The following is a 13,044-nucleotide window of genomic DNA, read 5'->3' as shown; positions in this document are numbered from 1 at the left end:
TTAACAGTGGTAAAATCATCCTGCCGAGCTACCTGTCCCTTTTCCCAGCTACCAGTTTTAAAAACAAGTGTTCTTTAAAGCACATTCAGGGCTCTATCCTGGGAAAAAAATAAAAATTGCAAGGTAAAGATGGAAATTGCAAGGTTATCATCACTTTGAATAATTTGGCCAAAAAATTACAGCACCAAATATTGTCACTGTACTAGCAATCTAATAGATATTGCTAGCCCTTCTACCTTCTCTCATTCTCTATTTTAATGTGTTACTTTTATTTTATTCTTTTATACTTATTATATAATAACTTTTATTCAGTCATGCTTTGATAAGACTTCCTGTTTATATTTCTGTTCATAATGGTTTCTGCAGTACAGCAAAGTGTTATTTTATCCTATCTCCTTTTTTTCCCAGAACATAACATGAAAACACAGCAGTTGAAAACTTGTCAGAGGTTACAGCAACCTGAAGTTCAAGATAGATGTTATAACCATGGGTTGCTCCTGCTGTCTAAGCTTCTCTGATCCATGGAAGGAAATTCACAAAAAGACACAAACATTTAGGTAAGTCAAAGTAAATTTCCTTTATTCTCTTTGAGACATGCCAGTGAAGTTATCTTGACTGGTTAATGGCCTTCCATAAACTAAAATAGACTGGCTACATCTGCTTCTAGAACTCAATTTAAATGGTTGAAACTTGATTACACATACTTTACATTTAAAAGCGTGGATGTTTCTGGTATGTGGTTAGGATTGCAATTACAGTGTTCCTTGATTCATGCGTATAAGCATTAGCATACTAGCAAATGGGATAATGTGCAGACATAATTCACATTTGTGTTTGCCTGGGTGCTGAAAGTTTCTCTATAGTTTTAAGAACAGGTCAGACTGAGCACAGCAATGAAAAATTCTTAATGACACAGTAGACACTACTTTTGTTCTAGCCTGAAATACTTAATGCCCACACTCAGGGTAATACAGTCTTTATGTTCAAATTAAGAAACTGAGACATGAGCTTCAGTCATATAACCCTGAAGGAATGGGAACATGGAATCACATTCCAGCAAGAATTTTTAATGTATGTATCAAAGGATGGTACAGAAGAGCAAGACTACTATGTGTTTTTAAAAAGAAGAAAATGGTACATGCAACTACAGATCTCATTTCCCTCCCCTTGCATTTGTGTCTGAATGTGTTCTCTTACCCTACAAAACATTTGATAGGTTGAATATTAAAAGTATTAGAGGTGCCCAGTAAAGGGGTTAATGTGTATGAGTTCATCAAGGACAGACAGTGCCAAATTGTGCCCATGTCTTTCTTTGCTGATTTTCTTGGCAATCTGATCTATCTGGACTTCAGTGAAAATGACAGACTATTGCATGAGATATTAATAGATAAATAATAAAAACCAGAAACAATAAAAGAATTATGAAAGGCTGAAAACAGCTGCGGGTAGTGTTGAAAGGTGAAGTATCAGGCTGGGAGAAGTAAAGGAGCTACAGTTCAGCCCTGCAAAGCTTGGTTTGGGGAGGAGTTTCATTAAAGATTTTGGCACAAAAAGTAGCATGCTTTTAAGACTTGTCAGTGACACATAGTTGGAAAGAAACAGCAGAGCGACCAAAATAGCATACAAGAAGAACTGGTGATCACTGGCACTAGATGGACATAAGGAACAGTACTGGGAACAGGATGAAAGTCCAGGTGCATACCCACATACAAAAATACTAGTAAGAATTTCAGGTATAAATTGGGACAGTCACACAGCGTGAAATTAGAGGCAGTGAAACACCATTAGTCAATCACAAAATGGCTAAGTGCTCTCAAATATTATAAGCTAAATGTGAACCTACAATGTAGGTAGGCAATTATCTCCAGCAGAGGGTGTGTCAATACCATTTCATAAGGTACTGATGAGATGTGAAGGGAGATCTTGGGGCAGCTGTGTCTGACAGGAGGTCATGATAAAACCAGTGGGCTTACTCCCAAATACCAACAGGAGTTTTCTCACAACAGTACCCCAGACACAAACCCCACCTTTCCAACGTGAAGACATGCTTTGTGTCCTGGCTAAGGTGTTATTTTGCTTTGCAAAATGGCAGTGTTTTCCATCTGGGGAAAAATATAGATGTTGACATACACTGTCCCTTATTTCTATCCAAATTTCTGGGTTAAGAACCCAACTTTTTTGGTAGTCTTACATCTGTCTCCCCACTTATCATGATCAGAGACTCCATTACCATACCTCCATACAATCATGGGGAACTGTTTTCTTCTGCCTAGGTGTTACATACACTCAGTTTTATCACAAGGTCTTCATGCCCTTGAGTTTGGTTACCACTGGTAATTCTCAAAAGGCAAAAGTTAAAATAAGGATGTTACTATACTTACTGCTGCTGCCTCGGTGGCTGTAGTAGACTCCAGCTTCATTCCTTCATAATGCAGTAGGGGAAACTCCTTGGCCAAACAAAAGGGGAATACTTTCTCTTGCTCATCACTGCCAATGTTGATGATCTTCTCTCATCTGAGATCTGTATGGACATAATAAATTCTCAATAGCACATCTGAGATAGCCTCTTTAGGTGTATATCTCATTCTACATTTGTTCACTGGTGGAGGCAGAGAACACAGCCATTCCTGGTGCACACAGGGCCGATTACGTTGTGGATGACACAATGATGGGCAGTGCCAGCCTGCCCACAGCAGGACGCTAGAAACAGAGCATCTCACTTTCCTTGCCCAGGGCAACTAGGGGGAGAACAGGTGAAGGTTTTGTATGCAGTCTTGTCCATCTGAGTTTACTCATAATCTGCTACTATAGCTCCTGTATTCAATCTTACTGTTAGGAATTAGAAGGGGATGGGAAAACAAAAACTGGAAAAGCATCTCTGTGCTTCCAGCATTGGCAAGGACACTTCTTTGCCTGGTTGTGCTAAGTTTCCACTCCCAGCAAGAAAAAATGTAGCAATAAATCCAGATCCTACAAAGGACCCAACAAGAGGCTTGGAGAAAGATGCCTGCTACCATCTGATTCATCAACACCACATAAAACCATTAACTTGTTCGTGCTTACCATATCTTGTACACAAAATTGCACAAAGATATTTTTTGTGTACAGGGCTGGTGTTCCTGGCTGCAAGATGTCCTGCTTTGTGGCCAAGCAGCTCTGTCAGCTGCTGCAAAGAATGGGTCACTGCTCCCACTGCCTTGGCATCCTCAATGAGTTTGCAATATTGCTGAAGCCAGAAAAACAGAGTTTATGAACTAAATAATTCATTGGTATTAGTTAAAAACAAATAAAAAGGAAGTACGGAACTAGTTGCTATGGAGGAAATTATCTCTACTTAAGGAGCTTCCAAAGGTATAATAATTTTTTTAATTTCTTTTAATTTTGGCCTCCTTTAGTGCAGTTTCAGTTCCCCACACAAGATGGCAGCTTTTCTTTCTTTCTGCTCAGCTATTTCTCAGCACACTGAAAAGCATTTCTCTTTCACTCTGACACTGAAGGTAGTACCGCAACACAAGAATAACCAAACCAGAGACCAGCCCTGCAGCTCTAGTCATTACTCACTCGCAAAACAGCATCTCCCATGGTACAGCATAGTTTGTGAGGAGCAGCACTGTTTAACTGAATACTCCATTTGTCTTAATTCCAGCAAGTAACAGTAACTGGTTTGCACTGTACATCACAGTTTTTGAGGTTTGAAACTGCCATATAAAAGAAAAAAAACCAAATACTCTTGTTTCAATTCAGATTACAGGATATTCACATGCAGATAAGGACACATAAACCTACGCTCAACCTTTTGGAGTACGTCTTCTACTGCCCCGGCTGTACTGTCATTTAGAGAAGTGCAAAGTTATTTGCATTTCACATTTGTTTTAGCACAATAAATAAGTGTGTGTATTTCAGGCAAGGCAACAGAGAATTAGGTCTTTGCGTAAGTCAGGCTTCCTCTAAACAAGTACTGAATTTTATCAAGCCTTATATTTGTTTGACCCCAGCACTGCACTGAGTGCCTCTGTCAGAAACTCTGAAGTGGATCTAACAACTAATAGTTCATGTTACCTGCCATAAATGATGCCAAATTACTAGCACTACTAACTGTTTCATTTTGAAACAAATGATGAAACAATTTAAATTATACAGCTTCTGCTCTGTTGAAGCTCTCGGCTCCTTGGGTAGGTTTTGGGATGCCCAGCTCTGCAGCAAGCCAGCCCCTGACTGGTGTTGAGAGTGTGGATCTCTGCTCCATACTCACCAGCATAGCCTGTCCCTCTTTAAGAAGAGCCTAGAAGAAACGCAGAAGCACCTAGTGGTCATATTTACAGTCCTCCCAGGTGCTGAGGAGAGATACCCTGTATTCTTATGCCATGCACATGAGGCAACATAGGCTTGGCCCAATAAATATTTGTTCCAAAGATATTTATCTCCTCTAAAGGTTCAACAACCAACAGTGCAGAGACCAAAAGGCAGGAAGACAGCAGGGCTATCCTACTTTCCCCACCCAGTTCCCTTTGAGCAGGAGGCCAGCAGGTGTCAGCAGGAGCTTGGGAATGGGACGGACACTCACTGCCTCCAGGACTCCAGGAGAGGCTGAACCTGTTCACTGATAGAAAAAATGACTTGCTTAGTGATGAAAAAAACTACTTTTTCAAGTGGGTGGTTAGCGTAAAAGAATTAACGATCCCTTTCCTCTTGCTGACTTCAGAAAGCAGTGGAGCAAAGGTTGCCAAGAGCTGCAGGCAGGGCAGTGCCACACCACAGGGCCCCCTCTCCCCCCCTCTGGCACACCAGCTTGTCCAGGCAGCACCAGCTTTATGCTGGGAAACTTACTGGGAAGCTGTAGGTTTTTGACAGACAGACTGAGTGCTGTGGGTTTGGGTTCTGCCTGTGAGCGCACTTTTAACCCAAGGCCAGCTCAGTCACGCTGTAAGTGATGAGGGTGTCAGGAGGGGAACGGGCAGCAGCTGGTGCAGCAGGGGGAGAGGGATGCACATGCTGCTCTACTGAACGCTGAAACTGCTGTAACCATCCTTTTTACCTCCCCAGTCAATCCATGTCTGTGTACCTCATGGCAAATGTGAGCCAATTAATTGGAAGTGACTTACTTCTCAATTAAGGTGGAAATTAATTTTTTTTTCATCTCTTGAAGAGTGCCTGAGAGCTGAAAAACACACGAAGACAGTTACCATAGAGAAGCTAGCATGTGGTAACTTGTCCTTTTATAGCTTGTTTGTGTATCAAAGTCTTTATTTAAATCTCTGTCTTCCAAAAGAAAACCCTGACAAGTCTGGCTAGAAAGACTTAGCAGTTACTGGACTTGTAGATTAACTGTCAATCATCAACCCTCTGCATAGATCCTTCACTGCAGCTCTCGCTTCTGTAAACGCCAAAAGTAAAGAACACTTCAGAACAAAATCAACACTAAGGCTACTTCAAAATTAATTCTCACAACAGAAGCAGAAAGAGCCTTTTATAACAAAAAAATTTCTCATTCGGAGTATTTGACTACCAATTACTAGAAATGGCCGAATGGATAAGGTCTGTAATTGAGAAGAAACAGAAAGAACAAAGTGTCTGATATTTTGAAGAAAAGACATGCAGTCTGGACATCCTAAACACAATGCTTTACCTAGGCAAACTTTCAAGGATAAAAATGACTAACAAGTAACAAGAGGGATCCCTTTTGTTCCAAACTACCCATCAGCAATTACAGCATATTAGCAGTGCACCGGACAGGTGAAAATCCATTGCATTATTCCCCAAAATGTTTATTTCAAATTAAATGTCTCAAGCCTTTTGATTCTTAATGAGTTCTGATTTGCCTGCTTTTTTTTTTTCCCCTCTCCTCTATACAGAAATGCAGCAAGGCAGCAGTACAACCATTTTAAACAAAAACATGAAATTTACTATTAACTTGGATCTCAGCCACTCAAAATATGTTACTTTAAACATGTTAAGCACGGGTCATTATTATTATTGTTATTTTTCCTTTTCTGTAATTGTTTCTATTAAATTATCTTTATCTCAACCTATGAGGGTTTTTTTCTGACATTTTTCCCTGTCATTTTTTTTCGCTCTTCTCTCCACCTTCTTGGGGGGGTGTGGGAAAAGGGGGGAATGCGAGCGAGTGGCTGTGAAGTCCTAGCTGCTGACTGGGGTTAAACTGTGACAGTGTGTTAGGATCCTTTCCCTGAGATAGCTGTATGAAGTGTTAGGTAATATTGATTTTGTTTTATTATTTTTTTTTTTTTTAATGCTAGAGTTGAAGGCTCTATAGATAGTAACATGACAAACTGGAAACAACCTGCTACTTCTGGACAGGGTTGTGCAGTCAGTATGGCGCAGTGCAGGCACTCGACCAGGAACTGAAAATACCCAATGAGCTCAGGGGGAGTTGCGCATTCCAGAAGGGAGTCTCAGGAAAAACCCTGAGACATCACGCAGGCTGCAGCTGACCTCCGTGGCAGCTTAACGTGTCCACACCTCCGTTTCCCTCCTGCATCTACCACATTTGAGTGTTCCTGAGCTCTAAGATGATGTGTCCTGTCACCACACTAGGCAGAGAGAAGTTGTGTGTTCACATGGGCATCAGAGGATAGAGGAGAGGACTGGGGGCTGTCCACACAACACGTCTCCCAGCGCACACCTGTAGCCCAGCACCAGTGGAGCCCAAGGTCTGCCTGTGCTTCCACACTCCCTTCCAAGGGAAGGGAAGTGCAAGCAGAAGGGAAGAAACCACCTAAAGGGGTAGCTGCAGCTTCACCTGGGAAAGGTGATAGCCCAAATACAGGCCCAGACTCCAGGAGAGAAAATTGTCCCTCCCCTCCCTCCAAGCCTCTATAGCCAGAGTTTCTTCCTTGGGAAACTTCACCTTGCTGCACCAGACAGCTCTACACACAGAGGAGACAGCTGCGAGAATTAGTTTAACACAACTAAAACATTTTCTGCTCACTCTGCTTGGAAACAGCTCTGTCAGGTTTGCTAGGACTTCCCAAATAAAGGACCTGAAGGAAGTGTCATGCTGAACAGCAGGAGTTACAATAGAGGGGGTTGCCACTGGAAGTGTTGAGTAATCTTACAAAAAAAGTGCTACCAACACTACCTTAAAAAAATACGTGATCGTCTTTGATCCAAGTTTATAGAAATACTTCAGAAATAATTGGTCCTTCATTTGCTTGACAAGCCGGGTTCAAAATTCAGTTTCCTTGGCAACAGCTGAGGACATTAAACTGTGCAATGTGTCTAGGAAAGAAAATAAATGGGAATGGAAAATTACTCCTGAAAGTTAGTTAAAAGGATTTGCAGAGAGAAGGAAAAACAAAAATGGGCAAGCAGTCACACATCAATAACCTCAAAGATCAAATATTTCATCCTTCTAAGTTTTTCAGGAAATAAAAGGCTAAAGCTGGTAGTTGCTGCCGTTGCTTTTATCATCCAGTGCATTTGTTTTCTGCAGTTAGTCATATGTGCCAAAAACTGTTTTGGTTGCTTCTGAGACAAAAGAGGCTGAACATTGCACGCTTTCCCCCTTAAACACTGCTGGCCGCATTGAGGTAGCATTGCATGAGCTGTGCGAGGCAGCCATCTTCAGAAGCACCTTTTGTTAAAAGAAGGTGCCTAAATCTAAGTGTATGGACGAAATAGCCTGGGCAGCCATTCATGGCACTCTGAAGCTAACAATCAGAGAACATGGTGAGGGTCTTTAGGGTCGCGCCTCGTGCCGCGGCATGGCCTCCTGCACACCCCGTGCGTGATGGGTGGAGGGAAGGCAAGTCGTGCCCCGCTGCTCCCACCAGCCAGCACCAGCTCCGGCATCCAGCCAGCAGCTCTCTGTGTGACCACAGAGCGCTTCACAGGCAACAGCCCGACAAAGCTAGTGCCAAGCACCCCACAGCCGGATGAAACGCTTGGCAGCACAATTTGCACAGAGTGGCACTGCTTGCAGTGTGGCCTTTCTCAGTTTTTCATTCCTATTAAATACAGCCCCAAATTATTAGTTATTAGTTGTAGTTATTATTATTATGTATTATTATGTTATTATTATATTATTAGTTTATTAGTTATTATAAGTTTTCCCCTTTACCTGAATTCTTGTCAGAGGACAGGCATAGTTTGCCAGCTGAAATATTGGTGGAAAGTCACAGAAGATCAACTGATTAAGAGTTTTCAGAAATTATTCTGTACTTTCCAAGAGTGAACAATCTCAGAAGAAAATGAGCAGAACCCTAACTAGCCCCAGTTCAAATAAGAGGAAGTTCTTTCTGTTCAGAATCACATTTTTTTTATTGAATAAACCACTAGACCTTCCCCTACCATCTGAACCATATCAAAAGGAAAATATTACTGCAGAGCAATGGTGCAATACCTAGAGGTCCTCCATATACCAGTAATAATTACCTGGAAAGAAAGTGCTGGGAAAATGTGACTTGTTTAAGAATCAGACACCAACTGTGGCATCTGAGAGGATTCATGTCCATCTACCTCACTGCTCAGCTCTGCTAACTGAATAAAACAAAAAAAAACTCTGAAATTGCAATGAAGTACTAAGTATTTATTGAGACGTTTATTAAGTTTCTAGCCTGTTTGTCTCTTCTAGCCTGTTTCCTGCCTGTTTGTAAAGATTGATTTAGGAGCTTCTCTCTATCTTTTGTAAATTAAACTTCTTTTCTAGTCTCATTTCACATCAAGAGTGATTTTAGAGTGATCTGGCATATTTACTGCCCCTGTCCTCAGGGAACTGCGAACGTACTTAATGTGAACTAGATAATGTTCAGTGTCAGGTGCTCCCCTCAGCCACAGGAGTCTCTCTCCATCCGAAGGGCATCCTTCAGTGGCCTGGTTGAGGGCTGACAATGTCAATTGTCAGATTTCTGGTGAAATATCTCCTCTGCAACTGCTGGACACTGCCAGTTAATAAAATGCAGGAAAACAGAATGAAAACTGCCACAGCAAGAAACAAGTTGCTCTATGTATTTTCACGTTAATAGGCCAGTGTTATTGATGATGCTCGAGGAAGGGGCAGCTAATGCCTCCTATGCAATAGTCTATGGCTGTGACACTTTATTTTCAAGGTCTTTTTGATTCCGTTTAGCAGGAGCCAGTAGGAAGAAATGAGTGCTGTAAGAGGTGCAAGATCCTTATTGTTCATAGTTTGAAGCTTCTTTCAAGACAAGTTCCTGCTTCTGCACATTCTCTCCCTCCATGAATATTAGAGGAAGGAGATCAAATCTGATCCCTGAAAAGGAGCATCAGAGCCCTAGTTATTGGGGGAAAATGAAGCTAATGGGAAAAAGTCTTTAAAAGAAATAAAAAGAGCAGTTCTAAGGATCAGTCTGTTGCTGAGAAGCCATTCAGGTGATACCAGCTAGGATTTGACCTTGCTGCTTATGTGAAACTTCCTCAGTCTTCAATTCTGTAGCCTTCATATGATTTCAGGACGTTAGGATTAGAAAGGCTGCAGCTGGTGCTCTCAATGCTGGTGCTTACATGCCACAGACAGAGAAGAAACAGCAGCTTGTTCCAGCCACCAGCTTTGGTCGCTGATAGTGGGAGAGCAGCAACAACCACCATTAAAGTAGCACAGCTGTGCCCACCTCTGCCCGGGGTCCAATCTCACCATCATTACATGGTCTGAAGTCATCCTCTGCCTCCAGCAAAAGAACCACCAATGCCTTTTCTAGGAAGGAGGTGGAGCAGCTTTTCAGTTTTGTTTTTAACAACCCTGGGTGATTGCTCATTGGCCAAGTTCTGCCCTTAGTTGCAAATCAATATTGACTGAGACTGTTCCACCAAACTGATCATGCTACCTTGGCCTGTGCCTTTTAAACTTTAAAGGTTGCTCTGAGTTGCTTAGAGAAGCAGTTTAGGTAAGTAGGCGCTGTATGTGGAACAGCAATACACGAACAGTCATTTGTGGAGGAAGGTGACAAGGCTTATCCTTTGCTCTTGTGGAAATTTATTTCACAGACAGAACAGCCCCAGGAAAGTCCTCTGCCTCCCACGCATTGTTATTACAATACAAGGTTTCCTTGTATCAGGGAAATTATTTTTTTCAGTTATTTTCTTCATCCTAGAGCGTTATACAATAATTAAAAAAAACTTTTTACTATTTCCAAGATAAGAACAGGGTCTCCAAGTTGACTTCTTTTTTATGGAAAGCCACTGCGGAGGAACAGGAGAGATCTCAGGTGCTTGTTAAAACATTTGGTGTTGGTAAGCTGTGCAGCAGTGCTTTCTGCTGGCTAAAGCTTCCTAAATATGCTTTGCTGTATGTCCATTAATGTCTCCTGGCTCCTAAATAAGCATATAAGCTTAACTGAGGAGAACTTTGTATCCAACAGATTGGAAGACAAGCAATAGAAAACTTGTTCTATTAAGGCTGAGGAAGGAGACTTGCATTGTTTCAGGAGTCTTCACATATTGCCTTCCCCAGTAAATGGTGATAAACAGCTACGGGAGGAGAGAGGGAATGCTAACATGACAGCTGATATCAGCCATGGCTTTCACAGCCTCCAGCAGCTGACATCCAGCCACAGCCTTCATCCATCCCCCTCGCAGCTTCATACAAGTTTTGATAGACTTGTGGAGAAAAAAAGAGATTTACAGAATATGGCAGTAGGAAGAAGACAAGCTCTAGTGGCAGACATTCCTTTCTTAACCTTTTGGGGACCCCCAAGAAGAATCTATCAGCTTTTAGTACACTTCTCAAGGCCTTACTGTTTTTCTGTGGTCTGCAGAGAGGCTTAAGAATCGAGGATCAGTTCCTGCTCAGCATCTATTACCAACAGGGGACCATCCATCACTGGGTCTAAAATTATTTCCATTCCTTGTCATGACCTGAATCCATGTTTTGACTGATCTAAAGTGTTACCTTCAATTAGAGAAACTTGTAACAATCTTAGTATTTTCTTTGTGATTGCTGGGGAATGGGAGGTTTGATACTCCATCACAGTGCTAGGTGGCATTTCTTCAGTCTTGGCCCTGCTATGATGTATTAGCAACAGGAATAGGAAAGTTTTCCCTGAATGATGTGGTTCTTATTTTAATCAAATGTGGCAGCAGTTCTGCATGATTCCATATTAGTTAAAAGATCATGGAACAGAGTCACAAGGTTTGGGTCAAGATGCCATTAAAATAGTCTTCCATCACATCACATCACACAGAGTGTTTCTTTTTTTAAAATGTTTTGTGCATTTGGAAGACTTTAGGACCAGTTTCTTTTTGGGGTAAAATGAAATTAAGAAATGTGTTGGTGCTTAACATTTGCAATCTAGTTTAAAGTACTTCATCAGAATTTTTAAGCTCAAGGCTCTCTTTAAACAAAATGAAAGTAAAAATGCCTTATCTATGATGCTGATTCTGCTTATAAACTTTTTAGGCTATGAGCTTTGTTTAAAGGACTACTGCAGGACGGTCCAGAGAAACACTATGTCAAATGGAAAAGCCAATGAACACCGAAGAGGGAGACGGTGAGGTGCAATAAAACAATTAAAAATCAACATAAAGCATGAACTTTGTAAAATCTAAATTAGCTATTTACAGCTCTAATATACACTGCATTATTAAGTTTAAATTGCCCCAAGACTTATTGAGGTCTGGTAAAAAAACACCCTGTGCTGCCAGAGACAGTAAAAAGACAATAGAAATCTTAGTCCACAGAATTACTCAGCAGCCTCATTACAGTGTAACAAACGTTTGAGTTCACAGAGCTCTACCAGCCCAAGTCAAGATGAAAAAGGCCAGAGATAGGTGTAGAAATGAAGTTCCACTACATGTCAGTATAGAAATATATTAATAGGTTATTTCCAGAATTTCTGGGAGACTACAGAACTGCTGAGGTCTCAAAGGGCCTGACAACTGTTGACTGAAGGTACTGCAATTCTCGTCAGTTTTATTTTGGAAAGACAAAGTCTGGTCAGTGTGGCAATGACAGCCAAGGAGGGCAGAGAGTCTGACAAGGACTGCAGTAACTTGGTACAGCAGCTGGCAGTGCTCACAAAGTACATGTGTGAGAGATGGGGAGATACAGAGAGAAAATAAGCAATTTCTCTTTTCAGATGTAGCAAAAAATAAAGTCTTCTGCTTTCCTTTCAAAATCAAAAAAATCAATGGAGGAAGCAGAAGTACTTAATTCATTTTCCCATTTAAAAAAAGGGGTTTGATTTTTGATTCATTGTAGAACTAAGATTTACAGGGTGAGGTTATATTTAATATTACTTGTAGCAAATTCTGATATAAAACACTAAAAAATGAAATGCCATATTTTTCATTTTCAAGCTCTGAAGGGGAAATGTTTTGAGTTTTTACAAATTGTTTTCAGTTTTTCCTTACAAAATCTCTGGGCTTCAAGGGGGCAGGTAGGGTCTTTATTACGTGGCAGAAAAAGATGCAGTTTTGAAAATTCCTGGTATTCTGTCAGAATTTTGTTGAAACTGAACTATTTTCAAGAAATATTTGATTTTTACATAACTTTATATACCAATAGAGAAAGTGCTCCATATAAAATTCTCTAGTAAACTTCAGAAAAGTGTCTTGTCGCATGCAAAAAGCTGCTCTGTTGAAGCACGGTATTAGGACTACTTTACAAAAGTAAAAAAGCCTGTGCTTCTGCTGCTCTGCTCCCCTTCTGCCCCAGGCATCTGTCTCAACCCAAGGACTTTGGCCACCTTCCACAGAAACCCCTCCTCCTTCAGTGCATGGGGCAGAAAGTGTTTTGCAACAAGCTGTTATACTTTGTTATCTGAGGTTTGTTATCATACACTATCCTGAGAACATCAGCAACAAAAAAATACTCATGGCCAGCTATCTATACTGGTACCCATCAGCTCTTATGAAACATTCAGCCACAGGAGGCACAACATTCCCATTTTTCAGATAAAAGCTATTGATTGTAAGAGCGCTTTCTAATGTGCAACCTAGAATATGGCATTTTACATAGTTCAAATAGAGCTTATTGACAACTAAGAGGAAAGTTAATAAGAGTTATCAAACACTTTGCTACAATTTTGATAATGCTTTTGGATGCACTGTAAAGTCCATCCATATTTA

This window comes from Numenius arquata, chromosome 3 (assembly GCF_964106895.1).
Source record: "Numenius arquata chromosome 3, bNumArq3.hap1.1, whole genome shotgun sequence".
NCBI classification, from domain to species: domain Eukaryota; kingdom Metazoa; phylum Chordata; class Aves; order Charadriiformes; family Scolopacidae; genus Numenius; species Numenius arquata.
Note: the sequence above shows the minus strand (reverse complement) of the source record.